The sequence below is a fragment of the Mustela nivalis genome (genome assembly GCF_964662115.1).
Source record: "Mustela nivalis genome assembly, chromosome: 13".
Lineage (NCBI taxonomy): Eukaryota > Metazoa > Chordata > Mammalia > Carnivora > Mustelidae > Mustela > Mustela nivalis.
In genome coordinates this window covers 71,160,362-71,172,440 of record NC_139032.1, presented here as the reverse complement: position 1 = coordinate 71,172,440, position 12,079 = coordinate 71,160,362, and the positions used below count along the sequence as shown (strand labels likewise).

The window sequence follows — 12,079 nt, the reverse complement described above, 5'->3', positions numbered from 1 at the left end:
TAATGTCAGAGAGAGAGTCCACATGAGGAACATGTAACTTTTGTTGGCAGAGAAGGGGAAACCCATGGCATAAAGGGAAATAACAGAGTCATCTTAACAGGCGATGAGGAAAAAGGTAAAACTGTGGATGGGGCTGATTTATGGACCAGGTAATGGTTGGCCCAAAACCCTGGGGAGAGCTTTCCCACAGCACTGGAGCCTGGAACCTAACAGGGAAGTCCTGTCATTTCCAGCAATTACTCTACCCATTTCAGGTAACTGTATGTGATCCGAAGTGACCCTGGAGCAAGGCTCTACCACACAGCCAGCATCCTAGGTGCTTTTGGAAGTATTTTAGCACACATCCCCTAATTTTAAAACATGGAAATGTACAGATGTTAGCGGTACCCTGGCCCACTTCAGCAGATGCATAAGTTACCTCTCCCATCTACACACCAAGTTTCTGTTCTGTCTCTGCATCTGGGGACAGGTTGCTCACCATCCCATGAATTAATTAATCCAAACTGGGCTGGCCCTAAATGTTGAGGAACATTTCCTTGTATTAACAGCTGCCTCCCTAAAACCAGCATCCACCAGTTTGAGTTTTGATGCTACTTTCACGACCGATTGTACCTTTGTGCTTCTAGGATCAAATCAGATGGTTGGAAACAGGGTACAGGATTCTGCCACTTACCAGGTAGGCAATCCAAATGAAATTCTGAAAACACAAAAATCAACAGTCCTTTCTGACATGGTAAATCTAGTTCTGGCCACCTTACTCCAAGAAATCCACATTCTTCCACCAAAGAAGCTAGAAAGTTCTTTTGAGCTAGGGCAGTCATGTGACTCAGTCTGCAGGAGGCAAAATTTTCTGCTTCCTCCAGGAAGACCTCATGCTTGGCCCAAGGCAGCCTTCCCTAAGTATGGCAGTGCATTGAGAGCTCCTTGTGTCCCCCTTGAGCAGTTCCCTTACCCTAAGAGCCTCAAATTATCCTGATTTCTTCTCCCACAGAACTAATAAAAAAAAAAACACACAAAACCCTTAAATTATTGTTTCTTGGATTTTCTAGTACTCACAGCCAGATATACTCCTAATGAACAATTACCTAACTAATTAAAATAGTACTTATAAGGAGTTTGTAACAGCATGAGAAAATATTCATGAAAACGTTAAGAGGAAAATTTCCAACTAACATTTCTATGAAGCATAATTACAACCATAAACAACCTATGCACAGAAAGTCCCCCAAATTTGTTAAGATTACCTACATTTTTTCTTATAAAATATTAAAACATTTATTGAGTGTCAGGCCCCATGCTGAACACTTTTAGATTATTCCATTCTTTTCACTTTTTTGGTACACTGCACATTTTGGTTTTGAATGGAAAATAATTATTTAAAAAATTTTTAAATCCTCTGTCCTGGAAAACCGAAAGGAAAAAAAAATTCAACCAATCATGAGTTGGGTAAAATCCACAGAAATAAACTTTGCCAGTCCTCTCTGCTCTGCTCTCATTAGCATTCTGATTTGTCAGCTAACCAGAAAAATGTGTACTGGAAGTAATGGAAGACTGGCAGGAAATTGACAAATTAACCTCATCTACAAAAAAGTCCAATGATAACTGCTTGATTTCATTACTACTGCATAAATAATAATGATTGTTGAAAAATGAGGGGGAAACAACCAAGTTCCATGATTTCAGTGTTAGAATGATAGGCTGCTATTGGGCATATAAATATTATTTTGGAGGAAGAAGCTATTGAAATGCAGATCCACTCAAACCCAGACCGATATTATGGCTTGGAGTTAATTAACTGAGCTCCAATTGTGTGTAAACGGAATTTTAAAATATCATCAAAATATGTAGATGATACTATTTCTGACCTGCTGTGATACCATAGTGACTATCTTATTTCCTCGATGCCATGCTTCGTTTCATGAAGTAAGCTGCAGGAGGTTGAAATGTATTTTCTCTGATGATGAGGTGACACAGGCATAGCAACATCCGGGCCGGTGAGGATTTCTGCTTAATTCAGGATAAAGTAGGATACTTGGCTGTTTCCATAGGCCCCCTGGGGAAACAATCCAAGTGGTTTTGGCAACAGCACAGCCACAACTCAGCCATCCAATTCAGCTGTCAGAGCCGGGCTGGGAATGATCTTTCTCTGAAGCTACCTGGGAAAAGGTGAGGCTTCAGGGGATGGCCAGACAGTTGTGTTATGTGACAGCTTTTGATTTTCTCTGGACTCTGTGGGCCTGGTCCAGGACACAGCCACGAAGCTTCCAAGCTCTAAGGAATAGGCTTATGGCCACTGCTGTTTTTTTGAACTCCTAAGGGACACACACCCATTAAATGCAGACCCTGAGAATTCCAAGCCACTGGTTGCATTCCCCATCTCCTCTCCCACCATGTCTACTACTGGAGGGAGAAGCAGGGTGCGGGATGGCGAACTGGGCCTGTGGCGGGTACCCCCTCGTGCTGATGCTAAGTTGTTTTCGCCCCTCTCCATCCTTCCCATGCAGCCCACAGGCACGCTGTAGCTCCTTCATCACCCCCAACCAGCTGTTGAGTGGATAAGAAAACTGGAGAAACCGGATGGCATGCATCTAGGAACAGGGCTTTGGGAAGCTCTCAGGTCTCTGAGCCCCGCTTGGCGAATCACCAGCCTTTTAAGAGGTAAGGTAAAATCGTCTGCCAGGTAGACCTTTTTCTGGTTTGGATCCAGATGATCCAGAGGGCCATACCCAGAAACGAGACTAAACTAGAGGAAATCAGCAAGGGGCAGCTTCTCACCAGGGGGTGCCCAGGCGCGGCAACACGTGGGTTGATTCCAGCTCTGCCCTGCCCTGTGGCGCAGTTCTGATTTCAGAGTGAGCCTTGCCATACTCGTACCCATCCCATTCCAGGGCCAGGAGGCCTGACCCTATAGCCCAGGCCTATGACTGAGATCCTGCCTCTTGCTGCAGGCTTCCATTGCTTCTTGACTAGAGTTTTGGGTTTGTTTTCTTCTTCTTTTTTTTTTTTTAAGCGTAGCAAAAATATTCTTTTTTTTTTTTCCTCCTCTTTCTTTCTTTCTTTCTTTTTTAACTATAGCCTGTATCGGTGGTCCATATGTAGTACCTTCCCTCCATTTCAACCGCTGAACCCTATTTTAGCTCAGTTATCTGGAACCTTAAATGCATGCTAGCAATTATCTGGAACCTTAAATGCATGCATGCTAGCCTCCATGCACTGCCTAAACAATATATTTCTATTATTATATCTTAATGTTCCAGTTTTCTATCTTGACCATGGGGCTTCCTCCTGGGTGGATTCTAGCTCATCCTGCTACATGGCTGGGTCCTCTTTTCTTCCTTGGGCACCAACCTGGAGACTGCCTTCCCTTTGCTCTTGTCTGAGCTTGCTTTTAAGGAGCTCCCTTTCCCCCCCGCTGGGACTTCCGCCCCAACCGTTGCTACACTTTCAGGACCACAAGCCTGCCTGGTGAGCTGACACTTTTCACAGCAACTGAAGCAGAGCATGTTCCCCAGCATCTGCCCCATTATCTTGCTTTCTTAGCCTTCATACCACAGCCACGCCCTCCCCGGCCCTCCACCATCCTGCTATAATTAATCAGACTGGGTTATTTGAAAGCATTATTGCTGTAAACAGCCTGAGTTCCTGAAGTTCATCCCTCATCTTCCACTCATCACTGCAGACACCAATACATAAGGCAATTGTCCATATCAAGGCTTTGGGTTCCTAAAATGTCATTCTTCCCTCCAAGGCAGCTGAATCCCTCTATTACAGAATACAGAGTCTCCACTGACTGTAAGAGGAAATCCCGTTAAATGCTCTGTTTCTTACAAGTATTTGGGAAATAAAAGACTATAAATAGATCTGTAGAAATCAACAACAACAAAAAGTCTCCAGACTTCAAGATTTTATTTTGAGCAAATACAAAGAGAAAAAATAAGACGACTGAGGCGCTTTATCTCAAGCACTAAGGCTGGTCTGTTGGTCACAGGAACTACCCAGAGTTCTGTGTTGGGAAGGATCCTGTGGCCAAATCGGAGCTGAGCAGGAAATAATTCCATGAGCAATGAGTGATTCCCAGGACCAAAGAGTGGCAGCACGTGGGCTACTTATTTGCCAAAACTGGAGCAGTCATTTGCATGAACTTTGGAGCCAAATCTCAGGTCCAATCTGGACTCAGCTACCTGGCCCTAGGCTACTGTTTAACTTCCTTAAGTTAACATTTCCCCACTATTAAAACACTGATGACAATACCATACCTCCAACAGAGAACCAACATTCCTGTTATGCTTCCTCAAAGCACTTATCATCATGTGTAGGACCTACAAAAACCCCAATAAACAGGAACTCTTATGACATTAGTTCTTGAGCTCTGAAGTCAGCTCTCAAATACAAGTGCCCTGAAACACGCTTCTCTGAGTTAAAGGTTTGTTTATACTGGATTTCCACCCTCTTCTCAAATCAACAAACCTTGCGCTGGTGTGTAGGATGTGCCGGGTAACATTCAGTTGATGATAAATACAGCATTTCTGCCCAGAAATCTCTTCCCCAATAGCACACTCTGCATGGGCAGGCAATGGGGACTCTGAGTGGCTCCACACTGAATTCTCAGCTTTCCCTAAAAATAAGCTCACAGACTGAGTCACCCCTTTATTCCCAGGCTCCTCTGAAAGTTGAACAGGATGTCACAGCGTCCAGAAATAACCTCCAACATTCGGGCTCCAAATTGGTTTCCATTGGTTCTGAGGGTTTCAGCTGAAGTTGGTTAAGCTGCTGCTTCTGGATTTCAGGATCAAGAGGATGATTTAAGCGATAATAAAAGCTAAAGGTGACCTCTGCATGGAAGGAGCGGAGAGCACCTCAGAACCCTTCAGGAATGTACCACCTCTGGCAGTGACGGGGCTCTGGAGGGGTGAGCGGGGATGGACAACTGCTGTCTGCCTCCACTTGCCTCCACTCTGCCACAGGGCATTCTCTGAGAAACCATGGGCCTTCGCGGGCTCCCACAACCCACCGGGCAAGTCCTGGTCCCCTGCACAGGACCCAGCATCTCTTGCGGTTCGAGCCTCGTTTCTTGGTATGCTCCACGACGCCCAACTCCATGTGGTTTCTTGGGGCTGCTTTTACCCTCGCGAGCTTTGTGCTTTTGCCCGTGTGCTCCTTTGTCCTAAACCCGGGACAAAGAATACTCTCGCCTTGGCCACCCTGCTCAGGGGTAGGCTACTTTTTGCCCTCCTGAGGACAGCAGGAAGGGCCAGGATGGGCTCCCAGAGCAGAGCAAGGGAATCAGTGAAACTGAGATTCAGGCTGCCTGGACCACACCGTGGGAACCCAGAGAAGAAGTGAAAGGTGAAAGGGCGGGTGTGTTGGAGGTAATAAAGAGAGAGCTGGCTTAGAGATGTGGATGATATTGCCATATATGAATATGGATGGATTGCTTAGCTGAACTGTTTTCTCTGCAGTAAAATCCAGAAAATAGTACTTGTGCTGATCATTGAGGCCCCAACAAGATAATGGAAATGAGAGAACTCCGTGAACTCTAAATAGCCTTGAACCCACCAGGAATGTGTGGCTCATGATTGACGACAAGGTAGGGGACAACCTTGGGTCCCAAACAAAACACAGATAGCACTAATGGTGGCTGAGTCGACATCCTGAACTCCTGTGACATCCTTTACAGCTCTGCCTTGCTTTTAGCTGGCTTTCAGAGGGAGGGAATGTTTAAGCTTTCTTCATCACACCTTAGTGTGAAATGCCATTCTGGGCCTTTTCAGATACAAGGATTTGACTGGAGACAGAAGGCTGTAGGATGCTGAGGGTTGTGGGTGCTAAAAGGAAGTCATGATGTGAAAAAAAAGGCAGAGATCTGAGGCATTAGTAGCAAATGGGAACCTCTACCTATAGGTTCCTGGGCCATTTCCCTTGGACACAATTTCTAGCACTACAGTAAGAAGAAGAGTAGGATACAAACAGTCATCACTGTGAGATGCTGATATCGTCTGAAAACATGCAGGGACCCCTATATGGGGTTCAATGTGCCCCTCTCAAAAGTATCCTCAATACCTAATCCTCACTATCAGAGAATGTGACCTTATTTGGAGATAGCATCTTTACAGAGATAATCCGGTTAAAATTGTGTCATTAAGTTGGGGTCTAAGCCAATATGAGGGGTGTTCTTATAAAAGGGGGAAATTTGGACATAGAGCCAGATGCACCTAGAAGACAATGTGAAGAGACAGAGAGAAGCTGCCTACCTGTAAGTCAGGGAGAGAGGCCTGGAGAAGACCTTCCCGCATAGCCCTCAGTAGAAACCAACCCTGCTGACACCGTCATCTCAGACCTCCAGCCTCCAGAACTCTGAGTCAGTACATTTCTGCCCAGTTCGTGGCACTCTGTTAGGACAGCCATAGGAATCTACTACAGATCCTTTGTAACAATCCAGTGGGGGGTGAGGGTGGGGGGGGGGCAAGAACCGGGGAAGCCATAAGATCCAAGTTGGGTAGATGTATTCATTGGGTGAAAACCACTGGTGCTAATCTCACACAGCACATTTTGGAAACTTGTGACTTTGATATCATAGGGAACTGAGTTAGAGATGGCCCATTTTGGTTTTCGGTCTTTCTTATGGAATTCTCATGAAGCCATCACCCATCCCCAGGCTGCCTGGTTTGCGCACATCCCCCACCCTGCTGTTCCAGAGCTAGGTGGACCATGGGGATTGGGAGACCTCTGCAGAGCCGCTCATGGCAGGGGCATGTAGGGGACTCATTGCTGGTCAAAGGTCCTACTGCTCCCATGGCTCACTACTGCTCCCGAAGTCACAATGGGTGTGCAGCCCTCTCTCTTCATGAGGGGACAAAATTTCACAGCCTTACTCTGTAGACCTCCAGGAACCAGGCAAACGAGACTGAAGTTTTGATGCTCTAACTGGAAATACTAGATGCTCTCCACCCAGAGGGGAGGCATCAAGGGTGGAATGACCTCAGTCCAAGCACCAACTCAACACCCAACAGCAGCACCAGATAAAAAGGGTGAAGCTGGCAAAGCAAACTTTTCAACTCAACAAGCATTCATTGGGCATCTATGATGTGCCCATTTTTTTCTCTCCTCGAGCTCAGGGGAACCATGAGCTAGGCTGAAAGTTTCCTTTCCCTGGCTAACCTCAGTGAGAAAGTTAGGAACCAAAGAACGACCCAGCTAGGAGATGTTAGGTGGAAATGAGTGTAGAATATGGAACCTCGAGAAATTTGCAAGGGAAGAGCATCTAGGAAGGTGGCCATGAAAGGGCCAGGCAAGAGAATGGAGGGAGCCTTCAAAGCAGGGGCTTGGTTAGGAAAGAATTCAGGGAATCTAGGGATAAGTCAGAATCCAGGGCTTCTAGCTAAAGATTATTCTCACTAACCTTTAGCCGAAATTTAGCACCATCTTTAGTTTTGAACATGAGCACAAGCCTCAGGAAAGTCTTTAGCACCCATGACTTTGTCTTCAGTAGAACTCACAGTTACACTCATCTCACATTATAGCTGTTTGAGATAACTCAAAATAACACCTCTGCCCCTCAGTAATTTGAGGTTGGACTGCATATCAGAACTGTCATTGGATTTGCTATAATAGAATAATAAAGTAGCACAGTTGTGTCCTACTATTGTTTTCTAAATAGTTTTCCCACTGTATTTCAGTACAAGAGATCATCTTTTAAACCCTGTGTCTTTTATTTTGTACATTTCGGCTTTATTCTGAACTGGGTCCACAAGACCACAAAGGGGCACAAGATATAAAAGCAGTTAGGAGCCCAGCTTCCAGTCACTAAGCAGGTTTTGACCCAATGCCACAGGAGGCAGCACACTGAGAATGACAAGAGCACAGCTCCTGTCCTCCAGAAGTTTATGATCGTGCGGGGCAAAGAGACGGGCATTTATACACTTTGCCCCTGTTTTGCTTCCCGCCATTTTATGTCATCAGACCAACTCCAGCACCTCCATTCTGCAGGACTTAGACAAGACGCCTCTTAAGACATCTTTTTGGCACAAATACACATGGCGCAGGAACCATGCGTGAATGAATGGTGCTCTGGGAACAGTTCCAACCCCAGATTAAGGCCTGATTAGGGGCACCTGGGTGGCTCAGTTGGTTAAGCGACTGCCTTCAGCTTGGGTCATGATCCTGGAGTCTTGGGATCGAGTCCCATATCGGGCTCCCTACACAGAGGGAGTCCACTTCTCCCCCTGACTTCCCCCCATTTCATGCTATCTCTCTCATTCTCTCTCTGTCAAATAAATAAATAAATAAAATCTTTAAAAAAAAAAAGGCATGATTAATGAACCTCTACACAGACGTGAAGTAACAAGGCTCCTTACCCACATATCCCTCAGCTCTCGCACATAAAAGGCAAACTCTATCATGGTGTTCTTTCTCCAAAACCCCAGTGCGGCCTTGGAGGTCATTCCAAGATAGTACTACAGAGGGCTAACCATTATGGTATACTGGATCAGTGGCTCTCAGAGAGTTTATGTTGTCTCCCAGGCAATGTCTGGAGACATATTTGATTGTCATGATGAGGAACTGGGGGGCGGCAGGGGGGAGGGGGTGTGCTACTGGCATCTACCAGATAGAGACCAGGGATACTGCTAAACATCTTACAATACATGGGACACCCTCATACTGCCAAGAGTTATTCAGTCCAAAGTGTCAGGTCAATAGTGTCACAGTTGAGAAACGCTATGCTGTTTATGTCTGGCGTCCTATTCTCTGAGCAGTTTCTCCAGAGGTTGCCCAGAGAGAGAGTTTCAGGGTCAGGAGTCTGTATCACCACAAGCCCTAAATCCATCCATCTGCAGGGAGAGCACCCTTGAGTACCCGCACTGTGGCTCTCTATGACACGGTCACAAGAGCAGCCCAAGCACAACACTAACTGTCGTCTTTAAACCTGATTTCACAATTATGGCTCTGCTATCTCACAGAACCTTGGGCAATCTGAAAATATTTACTAAGGCACCAAAGACCCTTTGGAAATTTCCAGGCAGACAAGACTCAAAGTTGTGCCTGGCTCTTTCGTCTTTAATTAAGGTGTCACTGACATACAAGTTTATATTCATTTCAGGGCCACAATGTAATGATTCAATAATTGTGGACACAGTGAAACAACCGCCATGGTAAGTCTAGTTACCATCCATCACCACACAAAGTTACAAAAAATATTTTTTTTTTCTTATGTCGAGAACTTTGAAGATTTACTCTCTTGGCAACGTTCAAACATGCACCACAGTATCACTGACTGTAATTATCATGCTGCTCATCACATGACTTCTTTCACAACTAAAGTTTGTATCTCTTGGCTCCCCTCACTCTTTTCACCCAGTCCCCAACCACCTTCCTCCAGCAACCACCATTCTTTTTTTTTTTTTTTAATTTCTTTTCAGCATAACAGAATTCATTATTTTTTGCACCACACCCAGTGCTCCATGCAATACATGCCCTCCTTAATACCCACCACCTGGCTCCCCCAACCTCCCACCCCCTGCCCCTTCAAAACCCTCAGGTTGTTTTTCAGAGTCCATAGTCTCTCATGGTTCACCTCCCCTTCCAATTTCCCTCAACTCCCTTCTCCTCTCCATCTCCCTATGTCCTCCGTGTTATTTGTGCTCTGCAAATAAGTGAAACCATACGATAATTGACTCTCTCTGCTTGACTTATTTAATTCAACATAATCTCTTCCAGTCCTGTCCATGTTGCTACAAAAGTTGGGTATTCATCCTTTCTGATGGAGGCATAATACTCCATAGTGTATATGGACCACATCTTCCGTATTCATTCGTCCGTTGAAGAACATCTTGGTTCTTTCCACAGTTTGGAGACCATGGCCATTGCTGCTATAAACATTGGGGTACAGATGGCCCTTCTTTTTACTACATCTGTATCTATGTGGTAAATACCCTGCAGTGCAATTGCGAGGTCATAGGGAAGCTCTATTTTTAATTTCTTAAGGAATCTCCAAAGTGGCTGCACCAACTTGCATTCCCACCAACAGTGTAAGAGGGTTCCCCTTTCTCCACATCCTCTCCAACACACATTATTTCCTGTCTTGCTAATTTTGGCCATTTTAACTGGTGTAAGTTGGTATCTCAAGGTTGTTTTAATTTGAATCTCCCTGATGGCTAGTGATGAGAAACATTTTTTCATGTGTCTGATAGCCATTTAGCAACCAACATTCTAAGTTATGTTCCATTTGTTCATTTGTTTTGTTTTCCAGATTCTACATACAAGTAACATTCTCTGGTATTTGTCTTTCTCTGTCTTATTTGACTTAGCATTATAGCCTCAAGGTCTACCTATGTCACAAACGGCAAGATCTCATTCTTTTTACGGCTGAGCAGTATTCCATTGTGTACAGATCATTTATCTATTATTAGGTGGTTTCCATATCTTGGCTATTGTAAATAGTGCTGCAGTGATCATGGAGGTGCACATCTCTTTTTGAATTAGTGTTTCAGATAAAAAGCCAGAAGTAGCATTGTTGGATCATATGGTGGGGTTCTATTTTTAATTTTTTGAGGAACCTCCATATTGTTTTCCACCGTGCCTGCACAAATTCACATTCCTACCAACAGTGCTTGAAAGTTCTTTTCTCCACATCTTCACCCACATTTGTTATTTCTTGCTTTTTGATAACAGCCATTCTAACAGGTACGGGGTGATATATCATTATGGTTTTGACTAGCATTTACTGATGATTAGTGATGTTGATGTTAGTTTCATTGCATGTGCCTATTAGCCATCTCTATGTCTTCTCTGTGTCTACGAAGATATTCTGCCCATTTTTAATCAGATTGTCTGCAGGGTTTTTGCTGTTGTTATATGAATTCTTTATATATTTTGGATAGTAACCTTTATTGGATATAAGTTTTGCTGATATTTTCTCTCAATTAGTAGGTTGTCTTTTCATGTTACTGATGGTTTCTTTACAGTGCAAAAGGCTTTTAGTTTGATGTAGTCTAACTCAACAACAAAAATATTGATTTTACTTTTGTTCCCTTTCCTTTTGGAATCAGATCCAAAAAATCATCACCAAGACCAATATCGAGCAGCTTACTGCTTGTGTTTTCTTCTATAACTTTTGTGGTTTCAGGTCTGATTTTGAGGTAATTTTGTGTATGGTATAAGATAGTGACCCATTTTCATTCTTTTGCAAGTAGCTGTCCAGTTCTCCCAACATCATGTATTAAGGAGGCTGTCCTCTATTTCAGAAAAAGACATCCAGATGGCAGACACATGAAAAGATGTTCAACATCACTCATCATCAGGGAAATACAAATCAAAACCACAATGAAATACCATCTCACACCTGTCAGGATGGCTGAAATTAACACCACAAGAAACAACGGGTGTTGGAGAGGATGTGGAGAAAGGGTTGGAACCCTCTTACAATATTGGTGGGAATCCACCCTGGTGTAGCCACTCTGGGAAACAGTATGGAGGTTCCTCAGAAAAGCTGAAACTGGAATGATCCAGCAATTGCACTACTAGGTATTTACCTAACGGATACAAAAATACAAATTTGAAGGGTTACATGTACCCCAATATTTATAGCAGCACTATCAACAATAGCCAAACTATAGAGAAAGCCCAAAATGATGTCTATTCCCAGATAAGTGATAAAGATGATGTGGTATGTATGTATGTATATATGTATGCATTTATAAATAAATGGAATATTATGCAGCCATCAAAAGGGATGAAATCTTGCCATTTGCAACAACATGGATGGAACTAAAGGGTATTATGCTAAGTGAAACAAGTCAGTCAGAGAAAGACAATTATCTTGTGATCTCACTCAGATGTGGAATTTAAGAGACACAAGAGAGGGTGATAGGGGAAGGGACAGAAAAAAAAGGGAAAGAGGGAAATGAGCTATCAGGGACTCATAACAATAGAGAACAAACTGAGGGTGGCTGTAGGGAGGTGGTAGGGGATGGGCTAGATGGGCGATGGGTGTGAAGAAGGGCAGTTATTATGATGAGCACTGGGTATCATATGTAAGTGATGAATCACTGAATTCTACTCCAGAAACCAATATTGCTACTGT

At 44.1% G+C, this 12,079-nt stretch overlaps 1 protein-coding gene across 5 annotated transcripts in view; it reads right to left on the bottom strand.

The window, feature by feature from the left end:
• PALM2AKAP2 (PALM2 and AKAP2 fusion) overlaps positions 1–12,079 on the bottom strand; it is a 448,736-nt gene that overhangs the window by 299,048 nt on the left and 137,609 nt on the right. The window lies entirely within an intron of this gene.